This window comes from Sinocyclocheilus anshuiensis, unplaced genomic scaffold (assembly GCF_001515605.1).
Source record: "Sinocyclocheilus anshuiensis isolate Anshui unplaced genomic scaffold, SAMN03320099.WGS_v1.1 scaffold1630, whole genome shotgun sequence".
Classification (NCBI taxonomy): domain Eukaryota; kingdom Metazoa; phylum Chordata; class Actinopteri; order Cypriniformes; family Cyprinidae; genus Sinocyclocheilus; species Sinocyclocheilus anshuiensis.
The window spans coordinates 199,401-225,037 of record NW_015542425.1 but is presented as its reverse complement, the minus strand read 5'-3'; the positions used below and the strand labels follow the sequence as shown (position 1 = coordinate 225,037).

Below are 25,637 nucleotides of genomic sequence, written 5' to 3'. Positions count from 1 at the left end.
TGAGGAGCAGGTCGTGGTGGTTGTGCCACCCGGGCCTGGTTTTCAGACCTGATGCTCCTCATGACAGCCCCTACCTTGCAGTTTCCCCCAAGGAAGGAGCTCCTTTCTCAAGAACAGGCACCATATGGTACCCACATCAAGATCTGTGGAACCTCCAGGTGTGGCTCCTGGACGGGACGCTGAAGACTTAAGTGGCCTATTACAGGCAGTAATAGACACTATCACTCAGACCAGAGCCCCCTCTACCAGGCAGGCTTATGAAGGGAAGCATTACATCACGACGCAGTGGATAGCAGGTCTCTGGAGAAGCATGATCTGATCATCAGGTTCCTGAGAGGTGCTAGGAGGTTAAACCCACCAAGACCCCACCTCTGAGGTTCTTGCTGGGCTACAGAGATCTCCCTTTGAACCGTTTGAGTCAGCTGAGCTTAAGATCCTGTCTTTTAAAGGGCCGTTCACATGTCGCGCCTAAAAACGCGTGGAAAACGGTAGGCGCGCCGCTTTCTGCTTTATTCCAAAGCGTTCGGGCGCTTGCGCTCCGGAGGCGTCTGCCGTTGCTATGCAACCATGACCTGCGCTCTGCATAAAGACTCGGAAGTTTCAGCAAAGGATAAATGGATTTGCAGCACTAAAAATTGCTTGCAGTAGCTCTGCTACTAAATTTATTTAAAAATGGCTATCCCTGTACAGCTATGATCAGCTGTTCCTTCATCTTGACTGAACTTTCAATGTTGTTACGGGAAAGGATGAAGCTGATTGGTTGGTTCTTGTCACATGACCCACGGTGCGCTTGCGGTATTCTGAAAAGTTTAAATGTTTTTATCTGGATGCGGCACGGACGCACCTGGAAAAAATTAGCGCTATATGTGAATGGCCCCTTATTATACTGTCTTTTTATGCGTTGTGTTGCATCGCGCCGCGTAACAAATCTTCTTTATGCACCAAGAGCTTGTAACACTCCAAAGAGAAAGGAAAAATTAAAATCGCATCATATGACCCCTTTAACTAATTTACATAAAACAATCGCTATCACTATTTTTAATGTCAGTGCTGTTACTGTCTCCTACTGCATTTAATTAGGGGTAACACCACATCTGCATTGCAGCATATGGGACATTAGTATTGTTTTTATTCCACAGACAAATTAAATTAACATAGTTTAGTTTTTTTTGATAAATCTTCAGATGAAATCGTCACTGTAATTGCAGGCTAACCCCTACACTAGATTAAAGAGGATCATCTATCTAAAACTTTTTCAGTCTTTACAGGATTCACTCAACCATCATTTCTGTTGCCAAGTAAGCATGTTAAAGGACCACAGATCCATTGCCAGTGCCATGCTGCTAATTGTCAATTTGTCATCAGCTTTCAACCCAATGCCTCCTGCTAGCCTCAAAAAAAAAAAAAAAACCCTAAACCACAATTTTGGGTCAAATGCTCTGGATCATGGATTCCCATGCATCCTTCACTGATGGCTGATTGTTTCTGCCAGGTGAGGCAAAATGATCTTCGACATATGTTAATGAAGGATCCAACCCATAATTACGGAGCAAATTATCATAAAGACTTGAGGGTGAGCTCTTAAGCAATTACTTCGAACCACCAGAATGGTTTTATCTGTTCAGATCAATCCATAAAAAAATGAAAGACAGGTTGGATGAAACTCGCTTTCTGACAGTAGGGGCGCTAATTGATGCCAAACACAGGCATAACAACACCTTTTAAAAACCAACTGCAAAAAATACAGTCTAAATGAAAATGTAGTCTATTAAATGTATTCTACGAGTAATGAAATGCCATTAAATATGAAGGCAATTATTCATCTCCTATTTAATAAGAAGGCCATCTAATAACGCCTATTCTTGTAACTTGGGCAAGTTGGATATGAGCTCTGAACCACTGCTACAGTACAAAGAATTCATAAATGTTTCGAAGCTTCATGAAGCAGTGATTCGGAAGCGCAATTCAGTATCACGGAGAGGAAACGTAGCATTTACTTGTTTCATACAGCCGTTCAGAATTGTATTTATCAAACATCATTAAATACAATACAGAGCAAGAGGTTCTGGATTCTTGCTGCTTTTTACTGTCGCTTAGCAAAAATAGTCTTTTCGTGAGAGTCAAGTCGCAGTTTTATGTTACAGCAGCGTATCTGTCATATGAGTAAAAACGCGATTGGAAGTGTTATATTGCTGATAAACAACAGTTCAGTAGTAAATATTGAGCAACTTACATTTTATAGACATTAGGCCAGCGATGTCAAAGCAGAATGAATCTGTCCGAGCAATACACAGTAGTAATGTTTGTTTTTGTCCTTGAATGAGTCATTATTTTTGAACGAATCGTTTGAGTGAATGACTCATTGACAGACACTTGTCGCCACCTACCGATGTGATGATGAGCCATGCAGTAAGAGTCGCTGAAAAATCCCCAGGCCAGTATGTCTGGAATGCTGAAATACACATACAATAAAAACTATAATTACATTTATATATCTTCTAGTTATTTTTATGTACTCTAATTTAAAGTGATGCTCTCCTGTGTTCAAAAACAAGCCTCCAAATTAAACGGTAGCATGAAACATTAGGGATAGAAAGGTGTAACAAAACAAATCTCAGACAAACATTAATGCATTATCAATATATTTTAGCTCAACCACATAAAAAAAATATAGTGTCATTTCTGTGTACAAAAATGTACATTTCTTTCTCTCTGGACTTAGCAGTCTTATCTTTCACGGACAGCACCTACAATAATGAAAAAAATGCAATCAAACAATACATGATTTATCAGTTTTGAACCCATTACATGGCATGGTATTTACAGTAGCTCAGCATATAACTGGGGTGCAAAGATGCGTGGCCATTTTTGCAACTGCAAGGTTTGACATTCATGCTCTTTTAGTGCATAAGACCGGTAGTGCACACGGCTTTCCACACCAGCTAAACACAACAGACAGTCATGATAGAAAAATAAGGCTCTGTATATAGTCACTTTTCATAACATATTCTTTGTTCCAGTAAAAATACAGTCCATGACAGTCAGTGCATCTGCAGTGTGGTAGTACATTCATTTTTCCACTGAAAACGAATAGGATGAGAATACAATTTATATTCAGTAGACATTTTGGACTAATAGGCCAGTGTTGACAGGCAAAATCAATAATATTCGGATGAATCGCATTAAACTTGTCAAGAATGTGTCTGGGTCATATCATATATCACACCAAAATTGAAAGAAACAAAAAAGCCATAGATGTTTTTAGGACCATACTTTTTTTTTTGTTGATTGTTACATTATTTTTATGTTAAGTAAGCACATTTCCCTGCAATTTTAATTATTGTAATACAAAACATCTCATTCCTTTTTTTTTCTTTAACATGTACATATTATAGTATTAGTTCTATTAAAAAAAAAAACCGTCATTTACTTGCCCTCATGCTGTTCTAAATATGGCTTTTCCTTGAATTTTATGAAATCTCCTTGAAGATTATCCTGGCAACTCTGTATTTCCATCTATTGAAAGCATCATAAAAGTGGTCCATGTAATTCCTGCCCTATTCAATATTTAAAGGGTTAGTTTTATTAAAAAAAAAAAAAAAAAGAACAGTACTCTTTTTTTTTTTTTTTTAAATAATGACCAACTAATGAGAACCCCTTCTGAAAATAGTTACATTATTATGTAATATTAAACTATTAATGTAGCAATTATTTTCAGAAGTGATTCTTATTAGTTACTCATTATTTAAAAAAGTAACCTTTCTTTTTATTTAAATTCTGCATAAATTACAGGTGATAGAATAAATACTATAATATATACACATTTTATTATTTACATAATATATAAATAATAATAATAAATAATTTTTGTATTACAATAATAAAACCTGCAGGGAAATATGCTTATCTGTCAAGAAAATAATGTCACTTTTTTTTTTTTTTTTGCTTTATGCTTAATTTTCTGTTTATATTTTTTAATTTTCATTTTGGGATGAAATGCAACCTGAAAGCATTTTCAAGAGAGTGGGAGAGAAAAAAATGGCCAGATGTCTACAGAGTCTAGCAGGTTCTTTGAACCAACGGCAACTTATTGCTTAAGAATCCAGAACCTGCTTTTGTACTACATGCACATCTATGGGTCTCTGCTAACCTTTACAATCAGCTCTCTCCGAGGTCTTCATTTAAGGCAAATTTCCACTTCAGCCAAGAGTGGACTACAGCGCCTGATGATATAACGCAGACCCAGCTAGAAGACATGCCTGATTTAGCGCTGTCAGTGAGCACCTCTAAAACCAGCAGCAGCACCAGGCAAACATGCCCAGCATCTAAAGCAGTGTACAGTACAGCGGCAGATTCTCATGATTGGCCCACCATAAACATGTCCAACAATGTGTGCATTATGATCGCATGTCTGTTCCTTCAGCTGCAGATTCAAACAGTTTCATTCAGCCCGGCACCATTTCCTGCCATTAAATGAGGATCTAAAAAGTTTCCAGCTGTCCTCTTCTCTGTATCCCGTCAGGAATGACGGCTGTACCTTTTTGGTTTGAATTTCTTGCATTTCTTTCACCTCCAAAATATTGTCTTGTCATTCAGTCACACTGTCCCTTCTGCGTCCTCCTGTGGGGCAAATGATATGAAATTCAGTTGATGAAACAAATCTTTCAGTCAGTGCTCTTTTAATACCACACACACTTGGGCATCACCACAGGAAGAAAGTTTTAAAAAGAGACTATTTTGAACCATAAATCTGTTAAGTGCACACAAATCACTAAGCAGAACACAAAGAAGCTCAAAGCTTAGGTATGAATTGGTTACAGCACAAATGTTTGTTTCTGATCAACTGTTTTGATCAATTTAAAATGTAATAATTTGAATTCTAACCAATGAAATATTTTAGAGTTAAAGGAAACTAGAAATATATATATTCAATAATACATTTTCCTGACTGATCAATGATTTTCATCTATTTCCATGGTTTTTAGTGAAGATTTCCATAACTTTTCATGCAACTTTAAAGACTTTATTAATGTGCTTGACTTTTTTGTGACTTTTTCCAATTGAATTAATTTCCATAAGTCTTCTACAACTTTTTACTTTAGCATTGATTTCTATGACTTTCCTGTGACAATTTTAATAATTTCCATTCATTTTTTGCCAATTTTTATGATAGTATTTATTACCATGACTTTCATGACTTTTTACAATTTTAAACATTTGCATCATTTTTCTGTGACTTTTTACATTAGTATAGATTTTCATGACTTTCCTGTGTTTTTTTCACAATTTTATTAGTTCCCATTAATTTTTGGTAACTTTTTTTTATGATAGTATTAATTTAATTTCCATGACTTTTCAATGGCTTTGTTATTTCAATGATTGTCTGTGGCTTTCAAATATTTTAAGATTTTTATTTCCATGACATATGATTTCCATAACCTTCCATATCTTTTAAAAATTCCCTTTCTAGGTTTTTGCCCAAAATATTTCCAGGTTATCCTCAACCATGGAATGCCTGTTACAAAAACATCAAGCGACATTTCTTATTTTTGCCTTCACAGGAGTGTTGCTCAATGCAGCTCAACACATTAAAGACAGCATGCTGAGCAGCACGTGAGAGATGTGGCGTGTTTCATGCGGTTTTTCCCAGCAGGCTTCATTAAGGGCTCTGAGAGCACATGCTGTATTTCAATCACTATTCAACCAGACAGCTATTTCTGTCTCATATTGATTGTTTTTTGCCATTGACAGTTTGTCAGGTCAACTTGCAGTAATGTACGAGCTGTCTGTGTTACAAAAAAATCAGTACCAAACAAACGCCTGCAATGATGCCATTATGATGTGTATTGCTGGAATACACACCTACATCCAGCTTCATTCAGCACAACCATAACAAGCCGATCAGAATCCAGCCTGTGTGAGCGTACCTGTGCTCAGGGGCTCAGAGAGGGACACTCAAGTGATAGATGTCCAGGGAGAGGAGATTGGGTCCGGGGGAAGAGTGGAGAGGGAGAAGGAAAGTGAAATGGAGGGTTGATTTAGGAATTCTGTGCATCTATACCTGCGGGGGTGAGAACCAGCGCCTGCAGGATGTCCGAGAGAGAGATGATGCCCTCGATGCTGGAGTTATCATCCACCACTACCAGCCTGTGCACCTGCAGGACACACACACACACACAATCACACACAATCACACAAAAACACACAAAAACACACACACACAAACACAAACACACACAAACACATCACAATCAGATGGAAAAGCAGCGCAATTGAAGGTAAAAACATGTTCTTTGTGAACGGACTCTGAGTAGTCAAAATCACTGAACTGAAAATCATTTCATATTGATCTTTCAGCTTTGTGCATTTAATGGAGTATTTTAATAAATTATTTGCATTGTACTGTCTATGTAGCAAATCTGCGGCACACTGTCGATACAACAGAAAATACTACTGAATCGTGAAAAAGGCACAAACAATGATTTAAAGTGTACTGCAGGGTTTAAAAGCAGAAATGTTGGTAAAGTACTTAAATAATTCTTAAGTAACACTTTATTTTAAGAGAATTGAGCCCAATTCTCACTATTAACTGGCATGCATATTACTAGCATATTGGCAGTTTATTGTGCATGACCATATTTTAGATCCCTTAATCCACCCCATACCTAAACTTAACAACTACCTTAACAACTAAATCTTAATTTGCCATCAAACAGAAGGCTTAGAGTTGCATATGCCAGACTGAACAGATTACGTAAATCCTTCATCAGTCTGTAAAATTAATAAATCAGAATTGGGGTTCTAAGTAGGCCTCTGGACTCTGGAAAATAGAAAACACTACACTAATGCACTGTAGCCATGTGTGTTTATGTATTAATATTGTTGTTGTTTTTGTATTAAGTTTTGTATTTTGTTTTTGTGTCTCTCTATTGTACTGTTGTGCTGTGAGATGCAACAATTTTTGAAGAGATTCCAACAATAAAGTGTAACTGAATTGAAACTAACTAATAATAAGCAGCAATTATTATAAGAATTTATTGAGGTCATAGTAAATAGTTAGTTAATAGTGAGAATTGGACCTTAAAATAAAGTGTCACCAATTCTTGTGCAAAAATTAAGTGTATAAAGTGTCTGTTTTAGGTGGGACTTCTAGTGGCTGTGTTATGCAATTCCTGTTGGTGGCGTTTGCTCAATGTAAACTGCTGTGAGTAAATCTCACCTCAGCTTTGACGATCCTGTCCACTATAGTATCCAGGGTCTCGTGTCGATAACACTTCATAACGCCCTCGAAGTACTGTGAGCGATGCAGCAGAGCCTGAGTCACGGTGATGTCCAGGTTATTGTAGGTCTTCTCAGCTGCCAGGTTCTACACACACCCACAACACTAATGAACATAGAGCCACGCTACAGCAACCTCCAGAGTCAGCCAAAATATACACGGCACAACTAATCATCACTAGTCATCATAACACAGGCCATTTATAATTAATCCTATTAATAAACATTTAAAGACAAATGATGAGTTTTACATGTGATGCTTATTGCATGACACTACATATTTGATCCAGTTTGTCTGAACATAGTTGCAGGTGACTGTAACATTTAAGGTTTTGTCACTTTTGTACTAGTGGGTCTTATTCATGACAAGAATAAGTTGATAAATTTAATTCAATGGATACAAAAGGATTTGAAGGGACATTTGAATGCATTTATAAACTATTTACAAGTGTTTCATGAATAAGGTCCAATAACTACTATTTAAACGTTTGGGGTCAGTAAGTTGTTTATTTTATTTAATAAAGAAATTAATACTTTAATTCAGTATGCATTCATTAAACTGATCAAAAGTGAGAGTAAAAACATTCTATGTTACAAAAGATTTCTTCTTATATATATATATAAAGCCAAAAAAACTGAAATGAAAACCATTCCATGTTGATCTCTGATCTCCTCATTTAATACAGTTTTTAATAATTTATTTGCATTATAGTGAATCTGTGGCATGCTGTTGATTACCACAGAGAATACATTTGAATCATAAAAAAGGGACAGAAAAAAGTATTTATATAATGGAAGCCAAAGAGGCAAGCATACTGAAGGGTTTAAAAGCAGAAATGTCTCTGTCATTAATTACTCACCCTCATGTCGTTCCAAACCCGCAAGACCTTCGTTCATCTTCGGAACACAGATTAAGATATTTTTGATGAAATCCGAGAGCTTTCTGACCCTCCATAGACAGCAAGAGTCCTACCACAATCAAGGTCCAGAAATGTAGCAAGGACATCGTTAAAATGGTCCATGTGACATCAGTGGTTCAACTGTAATTTTATAAAGCTACGAGAATACTTTTTGTGTGCAAAGACCTTGATTGTGGTAGGACTCTTGCTGACTATGGAGGGTCAGAGAACTCTCGGATTTCATCGAAAATATCTTAATTTGTGTTCTGATCATGAATGAAGGTCTTACGGGTTTGGAACAACATGAGGGTGAGTAATTAATGACAGAATTTAAATTTTTGGGTAAACTAACCCATTAAATAATTTTTCGGTAACACTTTATTTCAGGGACCAATTCTCACTATTAACTAATTGCTTATTAACATGCATATTATTAGCATATTGGCTGTTTATTAGTACTTATACAGCACATATTAAAGGGTCATGAAACCCCCTGTTTCAGCACTGGTTAGATCTCACTACAGTTTTAAAAAATGCTAAAAAAGTGGGCGTGGTGCACAGCGGAGCCGGGGGCGAGACAGACAACACAACAGCTTCGTGTTCAGACAGTTTCATTTCACTCCCATCGAGTTAAAAACACAAATAAATGCACAGCCATTTGCACGAAAACATATATATGAATGCGCTGTTGCACCACTGAGAACTTTTAAGGCTTATTCTGTGGTGTTTATATAAGCCTTTTGACGGGTTGTGTGTCACAGAGCTGTAAAAACGGTTATGCTCACCAAGTGAATGAATCGCGTTTGTGCCGAACTCTTATTACAAAGCAAAAACAAACGCTCTCCTTCCTTCGATCCATGAACGTTTCTCTTAGTTAATGTATGCAGTCTCAGTCTGAAGCGTCTGTCATAGCAAATCAACACATGCTGTTGTGAATAATTAAGCGAAGCGTCTTCTCATAGGATAAGAACACGCAGTCTCATGAATAATTTAATAGACACCGACGCGTCATCGATGTACTATAGTCCATTGCCACGTCACAAATTGTGACGTCAACAAGATATAGATTTTAAACCCGGAAGATGAAAATAGTGCAAAAAAGCTTAAAATTAGTAGTTTCTCCAACAGTTAAAATTATCGGATGCTAACATTGTCTTCTATGATGTGCAACACAAACACCTCTGCTAAAATCTCAGAAAAAGTAGTCTGGGGTTTCATGACCCTTTAAATGCAGGGCTCTAGACTCATTCTTCACACTGGTCTCACTTTTGTGACGAACTTTCTCAGTTGTTCGCAAGAGCACATGATTTGGTTGCACTTTTTTTTTTTTTGCTACAACATAGGATTAATCACTGCATGCTGATGAACAGTTTTTCTGTTACCACAGTTTATAGTTATATGGTAACAAAAGTGCTTAACATTCAACCCATTCTTATTCATCAGTATAATTTGTGATTTGAATTTTGTGAACGGGAGTTCCTCCTTTGCTGGATTATAAGCCGGGCTTCGGACCAATTTGCGATCTTGGTGTCACGTTTTACAAGAAAAGATAATTGTCTGTTGTGCTTACACCTTTCACTTTTTAAGACTAAAACAAATACTTGAAAGATGGATTCATTGTTATTCTTAATTGACAACAACACACGAACAATAAAACAGTAGGCTACAATGACAAACTAGCTTATATAACGTTTATTAACAAAAACTAATAAGATGCACGCTGTTTTATATATCGACTAATAACAGAACGTTTAGCAAACACTGAGGACTCAAATAAAAAAAATAAAAATAAAAGTAACGTGAGGTAAACAGCAAAAGAAAAAAAAAAAGAAAATGAAAAATTCAAAATGAAAACAAAAAGAAAAGTAAAACTAAATTGGCTGCCGGTGACGGTGCTTGCATGCCTTTTTTCCAAGAAAATCAAAATGTTCACCTTCTCTAGTTTAAGAAGTGGTCTTTTACTTTACTTTCACTTGAAAGCCAAATCCTCCGTCTGCCATCGTTTCCTCAGTATTCATGTCATTTTCGCCACGTGCACCTTTGCGCACGTGCAGCTGCCGCGATGAGTATAAACCAGGCTATACACTCGAAGCACTCGCACTGAAAGCGCCTCTCTTTACGTGATCAGTGAAATCTGACTCCTGTTATAATGTGCTGCGGCTCTGCAGCGCACTGGATGGAGCAGCGCAGACCATACACTCGCACAAATGCAACCACATCAAATTTGAACTCGCACATTGTCAAAAAACTGTCGCAGTCTAGTGCCCTTAATGGCTTATTTTGCATGACCATATTTTAGACTCCTTAGTCCGACCCAATACCTAAATTTAACAACTACCTTATGAAGTATTAATAAGTAGCAAATTAGGAGCTTATTGAGGCAAACGTTGTAGTCATTAGTTAGATCATTGGTCTCAAACTGAGTTTAGCTCCAACCAGCTCCAAATCACACCTGCTTGGAAGTTTCTAGTGATCTTGAAGAGCTTGATTAGCTGGATCAGGTGTGTTTGATTAGGGTTGGAGCTAAACTGTGCAGAGCTGCGGCCCTCCAGGAATTGAGTTTGAGACCAATGAGTTAGATCAGTGGTTCCCAACCCTGGTCCTGGAGCCATCCCGTTTTGCATGTCTCCTTAATCAAACACACCTGATTCAGGTCATCAGCTCATTAGTAGAGACTCCAAGACCTGAAATTGGTGTGTCAGAGAAAGGAGACATGCAAAATGTGCAGTGTTGGGGTGCCTCCAGGACCAGGGTTGGGAACCACTGAGTTAGATAATAGTGAGAATTGGACCTAAAAACAAAGTGTGACCAATTCTTTATTATGAAAAATTAAGTCTAAATTGTCTGTTTCAGGTGGGACTTCTTTTCTAGTGGCTGTGGCTGGCATCTGGTCCATGTAAACAGTGTTTTTCTAACTGCTGTGAATAAATCTCACCTCAGCTTTGACGATCCTGTCCACTATAGTCTCCACAGTCTCGTGTCGATAACACTTCATAACGCCCTCGAAGTACTGTGAGCGATGCAGCAGCGCCTGAGTCACGGTGATGTCCAGATTATTGTAGGTCTTCTCAGCAGCCAGGTTCTACACACACCCACAACACTAATGAACATAGAGCCACGCTATAGCAACCTTCACAGACAGCCAAATACACACTACACAACGAAGCATCTCGATAACTCAGTTTATATCTCAATATTACTGGTCTTTTACAATGAATCAATAATATAATCAATAATAAATGAATAAACAAACTGTTGGTTTGAAGATGGTCACTTTCACATTTAATGTTCTGTCACTTTTGTACTAACGGGCCTTATTAATGACAACAATGATTTTTGCTGTAAAATCATTTGTATATAAATTGATACATTTAATTAAATGGATACAAATGGATTTGAAGGGACATATGAATTACGAACTATTTACAAGTGTTTCATGAATAAGGTCCAACAACTACCATTCAAAAGTTTGGGGTCAGTCAAATTTTTTTTTTTTAATAAAATAAATATTTTTATTCCAAAAAAAAAAGGGACATTAAAGACATGCTATGTTACAAAATATTTGCATTTCAAATAAAGGCTGTTCTTTTGAACTTTGCATTCATCAAAGAATCTTGATGAAAATGTATCATGGTTTCCACAAAAATATTGAGCAGCACAACTGTTTTCAACATTGATAATAATAATAGTGTTTCTCGAGCAGCAAATCAGCATATTAGAATGATTTCTGAAGGATCGTGTGACACTGAAGACTGGAGTAATGCTGCTGAAAATTCAGCTTTGCATCACAAGAATAAATTACATTTTAAAATAGAAAAAAGTTATTTTAGATTGTAATAATATTTCACAGTATTACTGTTATTACTGTAGTTTTGATAAAATAAATGCAGCCTTGGTGAGCAGAAGAGTTTTTGTTTTTTTTAAACAATCTTACTGACCCTAAACTTTTGAAGAGTAGTGTATTTGTGTACAAATTTCTCCTAGAAAACTCTCAGTCATAAGACACAAGCACTCAAAATGCAAAATCTGAAGAAATATTTTAGATTAGAGAACTAGAAAAAATATGCACTGTAGAAATATTCATGACTTCAATTTCCTTTACAAATGTGTGGTAAAAAGCTTTAGCAGTTATTTGTCAACTTTAAGTAGTATAACTTACAATGACATCAAATTTGGAGTAAATGTCCACAACCTTTCCTTTGGGAGGAAAAATATGAAAAGCAAATATGAGAAATTTGTCATGTAGCACAAATTTTTGTTTCTAAAAAGGGCTTGACAGAAGAATAATTCAAATATATGAACTGACAGGAAAGTTAGCAATACGTGTTGCTACCTGTAACATCCACCACCGGCAGGGCAGACACTCTCCTCTCCACAAACATGCCCAGTGCTTTAATAATGGGTGTATCTGGGTGAATGAAAGCGATGTTGCTGTATGTGCCAATGCCCAGCTCCTCCAGAGTCTGCCTCATGAAGGCTGGTTTAGGCATCTCGCACACCTACAAGACCATAAACCATCAGCATAACTCAGGACGATTATTACACTTCTGTAACCTTTTACTAGTTTGATTTGTTCACAACAACTAAATAAGTATGACAACTGTATGCATAGAATGATCAGGAAGCTAAAAGGAAGTAATATACTCACAAAGAGCTGCAGAAACTTGAGGATCCTCTTGTGTGTGAGGATATACAGAGCGTTTCCTGTAACTGGATCGATCACTGGCAAACGATGGATCTTATTTTTGATGAGTGAGTATACAGCATCAAATATACTGGGGAAAAAACAGCAAAGAGTTACAAGAAACCAAACATTTTTTAAAAAACGCTCTGCTTAGCAGATAATGTCACAAAAGCGATCTTGGTCGAGTCATCTGAAATAATTGCTGAATTTGTTTCAAGATAAATTTGGATCCAAAAAGTGGATAAAGCACCATGTAATGAAGAGGATAAACACAATCTACAAAAATACGACCACATGTCTCACCTTGCATCTGGAGATATGTTGACTAAGGGTTTAAAAGTTTCTTGCAAGTACAGTTCTGTTGGTAGAAGCAGAAATCAAAACTAAACAAAGTTCTGTAATTATTTACTCACCCTCATGTCTTTTCAAACTTTTACTTTGTTATTTTCTCCATAAAGGACATGGGTGTGCGTGAATATACACGTTTTGGGTGTACAAAACTGAGTTCAGTGAATAATTGAAAATATATATATAAAGGCAACTGAGTGTTAGCAGTGGTAAAGTGAAAATGCTGAAAATATTTACCTCTCCAAGTCTCAATTTTATGCTCCTCCAGCTCATATATTTGCACCTAACACAAAATATGACTTAAAATTTTAAAATGGACAAATGTGACCCTGGACCACAAAACCAGTCATAAGGGTCAATCAAAGAGTATGCCATATATTAAGCATCCTAGATAAACTTGAGGTAGATGACAAAGATGTTAGAAGATGTCTGTGTTGCTAAAAGTTTCTTCAGTAGGTTCTGGTTTATTTGAAATGCTCATGTGACTTACATCAGCAAAGGGTTCATTCTTCAGTTGACTTAAATGATGTGATTTCTATCGGCCAACTGGAACATAACTGTTTTATTTACTCACTAATGCTATTATTTACTCATATTTGGTACATTTTGGACTAGTGCTGTCAAACGATTAATCGCATTAAAAAAACATTTTTGTTTACATAATATATGTGTGTGTACGTTGTATATTTATTATGTATATATAAATATACACACATACAGGTATATATTTAAGAAAAATATGTTATGTTTATATATTAAATATATTTATAAATAATATAAATGATATGAATATACATATATGCATGTAAATATTTTCAAAATATATACATGCATGTGTGTGTACTTATATATACATAATAAATATACACAGCACACACACATATATTATGTAAACAAATACTTTTATTTTGGATGCGATTAATCGCGATTAATCGTATGACAGCACTAATTTGGACAAATTCTCTCAATTTTTGACCATCCCACCAGTTATCCATTAAAAATGAACTTGCATTTCAATGTAAAGGCAGTTCATATAAAGGCTTTTTTCAATTTATGGCTCATAAACTTTGCTTTTTTTTTTTTATCACAATGCAGACAGGCATAACACTTCCTCATTTCAGAAACTTTCATTCACAAACAAGTACAATAAGTACATCAGCCTAAGCATGAAATTCCACAGATCTGCTGTTCTGAGCCTTTATTATTTCAAACTGGCCCTCAGCCAGAGGAAAGTCAACAGGCTAATTAATAGGTTATAAGGGTGTGTTACCCCCAAATCTAATAACGGCACATACCTGCACATGATTACTGTTTAACCCTGACAAACCTAGCTTTATGACGGCTTCCCATACACTTCAAAGAGATCCCATCCATTTCAATCACCAACTAAGATTTATTTACTGCTGAAACATTAACCACAATCACTTACACATCATGTGTTTAAACTACAACTGGGAAGCAAAACTGAAAGACAGCATCTGTGGCTCATACTAAAACTTGTATGCTTTACATTTTTGCATGGTATACTGTTCAAAATACGCAACTTTATGCATATATGGAATGACCTATACAATATACAATAACGTAAACTGCATGCAATATTGTATCCCACAGTGCAATGTGTTCAACCTGACCATTTCCAGTGTGATGAATGAACTAGATGCAGTTACAGCTGTGCTATTAACATCTCTATTATTTGATCAGACTGTCGAAAGTTACAAAATTGAGATAATCCAAGATGATGATGACTGAAAGACATATACAGAATGATATGCAGACAACAATACAACATACTACTGTTTGAAATGTACATCATGAAATAATTCCTAAATTTCATATACTATTTTTATAGTATAAGCGTAAACAGAGTAAACAGATTAGCATGCAGTATGTAGCAAGTTAGCACAAAACATACCCAAATCTTTTCACTTTCTGTTCTTGTGCTAGAACACAGAAAACGATGTACCTGTAATGAAGTGTCAAAGACCACTAGTTTGGAGCTGGTGGGGATGAGGTCATAGCACTTGTGGGATTTCATAAAGCGCATGTAAATGTCACTGTCTGGCTCTTCAGCAGCTGAAAACGGAGAAGAAATCACTCGAATCATTAGCATTAGAATCATTAGTCGCCTATCTCTAACAGTTAAAAATGTGACAAATATGTTTTGCATAAATCTTTAAAATCAATTCAATTTTTAATACAATATACAATGCAATTATGTTATGAATTAAACCCGTTATACTCATAAAACCATACAAAAATACTACATACAGCAAACCTTTATTTAAGAACAGGCTGAAAATTAAATTTAGTCATAGACCATAAACTTGCAAAGAGCATATGAAATAAAATAAGCAAGCAATGCAAAACATAAATATAACCATTTACCTTCATTATCAAGTTCAAGTTTTTCCAGCATGCCTTCAGCAAGTACGCAGCTCTAAAACACAAAGACACGGGCTAATGAATTCACCAACAAGCACTTACTTCAAGTTAGACCCTATTAGATCCAATGGAGTGGTAGCGTCCATTTTTAAACATCTGATTATCTTCAAACGAGCAGGCTGGTCACCACATAGAAAGCAAAGTGATCTTAAACTTGTAATGTTCTCCAGGCAGAGCTTTCACTAAAGGATTCATTACGCGCAGTGGTGAAATATTAATAGACGGACACCCCCGCAAAGGTGACAGTGGAACATCCCAATCGGTCTGTTTCACGTCTGTTTTCTGAGCGCAGAAAAACGACGCGCAGGTACAGGTAGAGTAACCTACTTCATTTGGAGCGTATAATGTCAACACTGAGTCTGAAGCATAGGTCTGAAGGGATAACTTGGCTCTAGTCTCTGCTGGACGACGACGAAACGAAAGCGAAATGCGAATCGACTGATCATGCATAAATTACCCGCCGCGGCTTTGTCTCGAAACCTAGCGAGCCGCCTACATAGTCAGCATTTTAAACACCATGAGCGCCTGAGCCAATATACATGGATCACAGTTTAAGCCGCAGAAAATAAGGTACTTTCTATTTTAAGGTATTTAATCAAACCAGCGAATCTTCCAAAATTCCTACGTAAGCCTGGCTGTTCCCGCCACAAAAACTAATAAATAAATGGCGTACTCAAACAAACGTTAGGGTGGTTTCATCAAAAACGGACACTTATAGTCCTGTGGAAAATCTCTTATGACAAGTGTATTTCATTTGTCTACTGGTAATATCCAACAGTGTGTTTGATAGGTGGAAATTATATTTCAAACATTATCTTTTAAATAAAATAGCTGACTTATTTGTCTTGCTAAGGTAATTTCATACATCGCTAGCATTTTATATAACCTAAATACTGTTAAATCTATCAATGTAGTAGTGTAGTGCCTTTGGTAAACAAGTACACTAACTTTTGATCAATCTCTTAGGTGGAAATTGCAAATAACACCACAACTGGCCTGGGGGTGTCATAATTGGTTTAAAAATAAAATCATTGTGTATAAATAATTTTACAATAAATAAAATAGTTGCGGTGTATTCACAGCTTGTTTAGGTTATAGATTTTAGAATGTAAATTTAATATTTGATAGATCAGCACATTTTAAGATTACAATTGGGTCTGCAACAGGTGCAAACAGTATAATGCACACATAAAATGCACCTGAAAAGTAGGAAAAATAAAATCAAGTAATTGATATATATATATATATATATATATATATATATATATTAATGTTTGTGTAATGATCTCATACTGTAGTTATTAGGACTATATATGCCTCAGCTGCAACATTAGGCTATGCATAGCTGTAAAATGTAAACTTTCCATAATAAATACTTTGCAGTGGACTTCCATAAAACACTGTCCAGCACATACTGTACTGTACAAGAAAAAGCATTTGCTCAACAATTTGTCGTCATTGAAAGACTTCACACTGTATGTTAGGTGTAGAAAATGAGCAAGCACTTTTGTCTTTTAATAAATATGCCATCGGTCGATTGAAGGTGCCACTAGAGCTGTAAATATTACTTTGCTTCACAATGGGACAAGAGTATACTATAGTAAATCCCAGAAAGCACACGTGAAGTCGTTCACTCACCTGGCGTGAGGTAGAGTAAAAGGTGTATGAGGCGATAGGGGGTTTGGTGGTGGAGGGGCTCAGGCTGAAGCGCTGGCCTGTGTCAGGGGGAGACGAGAGAGAGCGGGAGCGTCGTTCCTCCACCCGCTCCACAGGACTGGGGGTCTCCATAGGGAAGACCGGTGGAACGGGACTCTGTGTCGGGGTGGTGGGGGGAGTGGAAAGCCCAGAGCCTGTGAGACACATCAGTACAGAAGACAATGAAGTACTGAATTTGCAAAGTGGATTTAGTTCAATAGAATCATAATTCTGAAAATCTAAATTTGTTGCATCATAGGAACGATTGACAGAAAGAAAGACAAAATAGAGATATCTATTCTATCTTATTTATCTTCTGTTAGCTTTCCTACCTCAGTGAGAGATGCTAAATTCTACCAGGACTGGTCAAATAATCGTGGCACAGCAGAAAACAGCTGCATTGACAAACAACTGACTGTCAATCAAGACATTAGTGTACTTCTGAATAAATTAGCAGGGAAGCATGTTCCTCTGCTGTCACAAAAAAAACAAAAAAACAAATAAATCACAAGACCCTGACTTTAAAAATGAAAAATAGAGATGTTAATTCTTCACACTTACCTGTTTTTTTTTCTTCAAATACCAAATGTAATTTTTATAATGTTTATAAAAGAAGTCTCTTATGCTCACCAATGCTGCATTTGTTTGATCAAAAAGTAAAAACAGTAATATTAAAGTAAAATTATACAGTAAACAGTTATATGGTGAAATATTATGCAATTTAAAATGTATTCTTAAATTATTCTTTATATTTTATAAAGAATATATGTGACCCTGGACCACAAGTCTCAAGTCGCTGGGGTATATTTGTAGCAATAGCCAAAAATACATTGTATGGGTCAAAATTATTGATTTTTCTTTTATGCCAAAAATCATTAGGACATTAAGTCAAGATCATGTTCCATGAAGATATTTTGTAAATTTCCTACCGTAAATATATCAAAACTTCATTTTTGATTAGTAATATGCATTGCTAAGAACTTAATTTGGACAACTTTAAAGGCGATTTTCTCAATATTTTGATTTGTTTTTGCACCCTCAGATTCCAGATTTTCAAATAGTTGTATCTCAGCCAAATATCATAACAGACTATCCTATCATAACAAACCATACATCAACGGAAAGCTTATTTATTCAGCTTTGAGACGGTTTATAAATCTCAATTTAAAAAAATTGACCCTTATCACATATGTATACTTTATATATGTTCCATTTTGTAATTTATGTGATGCAAAGCTGAATTTTCAGCAGCCGTTACTGCAGTCTTTAGTGCCATTCTTAAGAAATCATTCTAATACGCTGATTTAATATTGTTATATAGTAAAAGTAAAAGAATATAATGATAGAAAAAGAATAGTAAAATAATAGTATTTATTTGAAATAGAAATCTTGTGTAACACTAGACAAGTCTTTACTGTCACATTTGATCAATTTAATATGTCCTTGCTGAATAAAAGTATTAAAATCTTACTGACCCAGCACTTTTGAATGTTAGTGTATAATGGAAAAAAGCCAAAATTGTGGTTGCAGCACTTCAAAGCACAAGAGTGAAGCTTATCCTTCTATAAAAGCAAATTCAAAACGAAGTAAAATTATTCAGTACAAACATGTTCATTATTTAGGCTTTAAAGTTGTTCTTTTTGAAGTAGGAATACTGTTCCATCTACCAACGTCATTCTCATGAGTGGAATTCGCTGCATGCCCACAGTCCTGTTCCGGTAACCTTGTACGTATCATGCAGAAGTTACAGGGTTTATTGATCTTTATTTTAGTTCCAAGAGGAAAGTGTCTTAATGTAAATGCAAGTCTAAATGATTTTTTGTCCAAAAATTATGCATGTGGTTAACAGAGCTTAACTAGTATTTAATGCAGAGCTTTCCTTTGATTCAGTTTTACTGTAGAGTTAATCACTCCAGTTTAGAGCTGGATTCATCAGAGATACCACAGCAAACAGGTGTGTCTCATATGACAGCCCTCACATAACCCCTCATGTACTGCATGACACAACATAAGGACTGATATATTACTGTACCAGCCTCCACTAATACTGCCACAGCATGATCAAAAGCACATATGCTCTGAGGAATCTTTAAATCTGAAGCATGATTAGAATTTCAGTACATTCATTCAGCAGAGGGTTGAAGCAGCTGGACATATTCAGGTCAGGGCTTTACTCATGTATCTCTGCTATCAAGGCATTTAGCTATAGCATATCACTATGCTTGATCTACAGATGTTTCACAATTGAAACCTTCTTGGATTGACAAATGTGTATGGCATGGTTTGGGTTGTGTGCAACACTGGAAAGTGATTCAGAAGATGGCAATCCATTATTAGGTTATGAGACAATATCTTTTCATTTATTGTTGTAATCAATTAGTTTTCTGGAGAGATTAGCCCTGGCAAGCCTCCCTTTTCTCTGGGAAGGGAAGTGTCCATTTGAGGCTGGCATCAATTCGAGCTGGTGTCCCACTAGCTAATTTTCAGCTGTTCATCATTCATTAACTTCATTTACATAGTCATTCAAGAATCAGATTGAGTCAGTGGGCACAGTCACACCTCTCTGAGGGTGGGCATTAACAGCCCCAGCTGGGTGTTGATGGCCCTGTCGACACACCAAAAACATCCAACTTGCCTTGATATTATCGTTCATTCAGTGGGACAGACTCTCGTGGTCTTGGCAGCCAGTGACCAATAAGTGGACAGAGGTCAGAGTAAGTCATGCAATTTCTTACCTCTCTTCCAGGCTTAATTATTGAGTGTGATGCACATATTGACATACTGACTTCCGTAGGAGGTTTGACACTAAAATTGAATTATAAAGGGACAGTTCACCCAGTAATATAAATTTTATTATCATTTACGTACCCTTGTGTCATTCCAAACCTTCCATGGAACACAACAGAAGATACTGTATTTCGAAAAATGTCCCAAGGGTATTTCAGACTTGAAATAATTAACTCTAGCATTGCGCATCCTCGCATTATATATCGCACAGTACTATCAAGTTTTTCCTGGACTTTTCAGACTATAAAGTGAATTCGTTCAGTGTTTCCGTGAATTGTCCAATGCATGTGAATATACACATCTAGCTATAACATTTAAACACTGCATCGTTTCACATTGTACAAATTCGGCACCCCAATGTGGGATCATTCTGCAAAAGCAGGTGCTAACCCTGCTCCAGCGTTTCATACGGGTTTCATATGGTAAAAAGCTCTTAAATTACCAGTCTTAAACATTCCTTTACCTGGGGTTAAAGTCAGCATGAAATCAATATGGAAAATTCTTAATTTTATGTAATATTAAATGGGATCACAGCTATAGCAAACAACAATGGTCCAATCAGTTTCCAATGGACAAAAACAAATAATGCCCTACATTTTTCACGTTCAAGAAGCTATTTCATTCATATGTCAAAATAGGAAAGAAAAGAGTATCGCAACTTCCATTTTGTGTGTTAAAGGTTTATAACAGGGGTTCCCAACACTGACCCTTGAGGTCCACCCTCCTGCAGAGTTTAGCTCCAACTTTAATCAAACACCCCTAAACAAGATAATTAAGGTCTTCAGGATTACTCAAAAGTTACAGGCAGGTGAGTTGCAGCTAAACTCTGCAGGAAAGTGGACCTTGAGAACCACTGGTTTACTAGATGAGGGGTCAAGTGCAATGTGAAAAGCACTTAAGTTTTTTTTTTGTCTTGTTTCGACCCCACTGACCTTCACCGTTTCTGAGAAACTATTTCTGCCCTCAGCCTCTCTCTGTGTTGAGAGTTTGGTAAAGGTGCAGTCACATTTACTGTTGTATCAGCAAACTTTTGCAGTCGAGTAATTTCAATAGGAATCCATGCAATTTTCAAGTTCAAGTTTGTCACACTAAATTTCCAAAGTAGATTTTGCTTTTCACACAGATGCAATGGTCCGCATACAGTGCGTATGATGCAAATTTATCACCAGAATAGTATGTGCGTATTGTACAACTTGGTTTTGCACTAATCAGTTGTTCCACAAGGTGGCAACATTTGGTGGCAATCACAGTAGAAACCGAAACTAAAGAGACGGAACAACAGCAACAGCAAAATACAAGACAACAACAACAGACGCCCGTTTTTTGACAAGCGCTTATGTGAGGGGATTATGAGAGAACTGCAACAAGATTAAAAGAGTACAAAGACTTTTTTTTAAATCAGTCATAACTTAAGATGAAGCTTTCTAGAGCGCATGTGTCGACTGCCTGCGTTTGCACACTCTATCAAATGGAGAATACTTTGAAAGGCTGCATGTTCGACTGTATGCATAAAAACCTGAAGTATACTGTAGGCTTAATTTGTCACGTTGACCAACAGAAAGCTGCTTGGTTTGAACTTCTTGACTTCTGTGTGAGCTGTTCTTCATACATATTGACAATAGACAATGGACCTTTTTACCTGCGAAATTTGGCTAATGTGTCCAACACCTTAGGTCTCCTTCATAACATAGCCTGTCCCTTCATGAATACGCTACAAGATTTCTCTGTCACCCCTTGATTTATGTCAGTAGATGTGAGGAGCTCATAAGTACAGTTACTGTATCACTGATGCCACGTTAGTAGCAATTCATGCTGAAGGATGCTTGTTGGATGAAGGTACAGCACAGTAACTCCCCTATTAAGCATGGACCAAAAATACACTTCTCATATAAAGAATATGTGGATCGTAATCATTAAAGGCCAATATGTGTGCACGAGAACATGAGTTTGGGATCCTAACTATCTCCTGACATTTAGCCAGACTTAACCAGCTGGCTTAGACCGGTTTGGTGTGTTGCTGCGTTAGCTTCTTATTTTAGCCTTGCCACTGCTACACATTCCACAAGGGCAGATAACACTCACTCACAGCACAGGGTCAGGCCTCCAGAGTGTATGCTGGGACTCAGACCAGTTTGACTCCTTTCCATGGCAATGTTAGTGAAATGTTTAAAGGGGTCTTATGATGCGATTTCAATTTTTCCTTTTGCGCCGTTCTCGACCCCGCCGCCTCAGCTCACTCTAGCCCGGCCTCAGCTCATGCTAAGCCGGGGCTTCCGCTCATGCTAGCCCGGCCTCAGCTCACTCAGCTAAATATGACCCCTTTAAGTGAGGGATTTTGGTTTTACACTATTTGCCTGGGCAATGTATGTGGTTACCATGACAACCTCACGCACTTGCCACTGCTCTATGTGAATATGTAGATTTACTCTTCCACTGGTTTGGTTTGGCCCCCCCAAACTCAAACGTCAAGCTACGCCGGTTGCGGCCGAACTCAGACATTCAGGAACAAACTTTTTAGCGCAGTTTTATCAACTAAATAGCTTAATCGCTCAAGAGCTACATTATCTTTCTCAACAAGGAGCTGGTAGCATCATAGCCACGGCTTTACTGTTAATAGAGAAACTCGTAAATTAACAGTTGATGAATCACACTTTTCTGAGAATAGAATATTGAAGTGGAGATCGCTAAACTGCAAGCTAACCCGTGTTTTCAGAAAGCAAGCACATTTATCCACAGTGAAGAGAGAGCACGTGTGCACATGGTTGCCAGGTTGACAAAGATTAAGTAGCACACTTAGCAGATATTTCCGTATTGCGCAAGTGTAAAGCTCTGTTTTGGGGTTTATGTCTCTTTATATCAGGCAACCCAGTTGTGTTCCTCTGCGGCCAGATTAAACCTTGTTGTAGCCTATATATGCTCTATTCATTCTTTTTTAGAAACCTTGCACTTTTCTACTCAATTTTAAACGTTGTAAAATTTTAAACAAATTAAGCGCGGTCCACTGCTGCACACGTGCCACAATATCGATACAGGGCCAGCTGTATCGATACTCGTATCGTCAAATCTCTGTGACGATACATCGTCGTATCGATATTTTGAACACAGCACTAATTTGATGGCACCATTTATTGTGAGACCTAAAGCATGAACGCATGTGTTAATTCAGTTCAATTTTAATGATCCAATGATATAGTATGAAAGAAGGATGACCCATTTGAAGAAATAAATGCCATCTAATTTAATTGTGTGCTTGCTGGTTTACATTATATTTGTATCCTTGTCAGTTATATGAGTAACTGTCATGCTATAAATGAGATTGTTCATATCAACACCATCCTGCATGATATTCCACAGCGCATCCTAATAGCTTTTACCATATTAACCAGATTGAGCAAGAAGACTATTGAGTAACGTGCTTCCAACAGCTGGAACTTGAGAAACGGAGGCTTCAGTGGCTCTTATTCAGTCAGTCAGGAAACATACTGGCCATGAAAAATCATCTGTCAGTCACAGAACTAATCCTAACCTTTATCTTAAGCCTGAACATAAATGCGAACCAAATTTTGGTTTCAGCTGACAGAGTACTGAGGCAACCTGAGCTTGTTTGATTTGCGTCAGGAACACTATTTCATGTGACACACAGCGAAGCCCCTCGGGACACCACTGTGACTCTTAATACAACACTCCAGTCAGGCTGACATAATGTGACCCATCATATGATTCAGCGCATGTGTACAGTCATGTAAAAAATCTGGACACCCTATTTAATTCCATGGTTTTCTGTATCACGTTATTTAAAAAAAAAAAACTATCTAATCATTGGCAGGTCTTAAAATTTGGAAAATAAAACCTCAGATGAACAACAATGCACCATGTCATTATTTATTTAATAAAATTTGGAAAATAAAACATCAGATGAACAACACATGACATATCACACTGTGTCATTATTTATTTAACAAAATAAAGCAAAGATGGAAAAGCCATGTGTGACAAAGTTAGGACACCCTTACTGTTAACATAAGAATTAAGTGGGTAAGTAGCAGTCAGGCACTGCTAATCAAAGCAGTTTGCTGGTCTGGAGCCTTCAGGTGTGCGTTAACACAATGCCAAGGAGGTAAGACATCAGCAATGATCTTAGAGAAGCAATTGTTGCTGCCATCAATCTGGGAAGAGTAATACGGCCATTTCCAAACTATTTGAAGTCCATCATTCTACAGTGAGGAAGTTACTTCATGAGTGGAAGACATTCAAAACAGACACCAATCCTCCCAAGAGTGGACATCCCAGGAAATTCACCCCAAGATCAGACTGTGTAATACTTAAGAGAAATGGCAGAAAACCCAAGAGCTTCACCGCAGACTCTACAGGCCTCAGTTAACATGTTAAATGATAAAGTTCATGACAGCACAGTTAAAAAAATATGGGACAAGTATGGCATGTTTGGAAGGCTTGCCAGAAGAAAGCTTTTTCTCACTAAAAAAACATGGCAGCACGGTTTAGGTTTGCAAATTTGCATCTGAACAAACCATAAGTCTTCTAGAACAATGTCCTTTGAACAGACGAGACCAAAGTGGAGATGTTTGGCCATAATGCACAGCGCCACGTTTGGTGAAAACCTAACAAGCATATCATCACAAACACCTCGTACCAAAGACAAGCATGCTGGTGGAGGGCTGATGATTTGGGGCTTTCTTTGTAGCCACAGGACCTGGGCACCTCACAGTCATTGAATCCACCATTAACTCTTCTGTATACCAAAGTATTCTAGAGTCAAATGTGAGGTCACCCATCTGACAGCTAAAGCTTGGCCAAGATTGGGTGATGCAGCAAGACAATGATCCCAAGCACACCAGCAAATCTACAACAGAACGGCTGAAAAGAAAATAATCAAGGTTCTGCAATAGCCCAGTCAAAGTCCAGAGCTCACACTGACTGAAATCATGTGGTGAGAGCTGTGCATAAACAAATGCCCACAAACTTCAATAAACTGGAGCAACGTTGTAAAGAAGAGTGGGCCAAAATTCTTCCAGAACAATTTGAGAGACTAATAAAATCATACAGAAAATGATTACAAGTTATTGCTGCTAAAAGTGGATCTACATGCAACTGAATCACAGGGTGTCCTAACTTTGTCACACATGTTTTTTCCATCTTTGCTTTATTTTTGTTAAATAAATAATGACACAGTGTGATGTGTCATGTGTCGTTGTTCATCTGAGGTTTTATTTTCCAAATTTTAAGACTTGCCAAGGAGCAGATATTTTTTTATTATGTCCTGACACGGAAAATTGTCATTTTAGACAGGTCTTTTTAGACAGAGGGCCGGAATGAGTAATTTTTCAACCCTCATTCCGGCCCTCTGTCTAAAATGACCTGGTTTTAAAGGGTTAGTTCACCCAAAAATGAAAATTAGCCCATAAATTACTCGCCCTCAAGGCATCCTAGGTGTATATGACTTTCTTCTTTCAGACGAATCCAGTCGGAGTTATATTAAAAAT

At 37.1% G+C, this 25,637-nt stretch overlaps 1 pseudogene; it reads right to left on the bottom strand.

Annotated features, from left to right (window-relative positions):
• Positions 1–3,844: 3,844 nt before the first annotated feature.
• Positions 3,845–25,637, bottom strand: part of LOC107693535 (5'-AMP-activated protein kinase subunit gamma-1-like) — a 41,540-nt pseudogene continuing 19,747 nt past the window's right edge.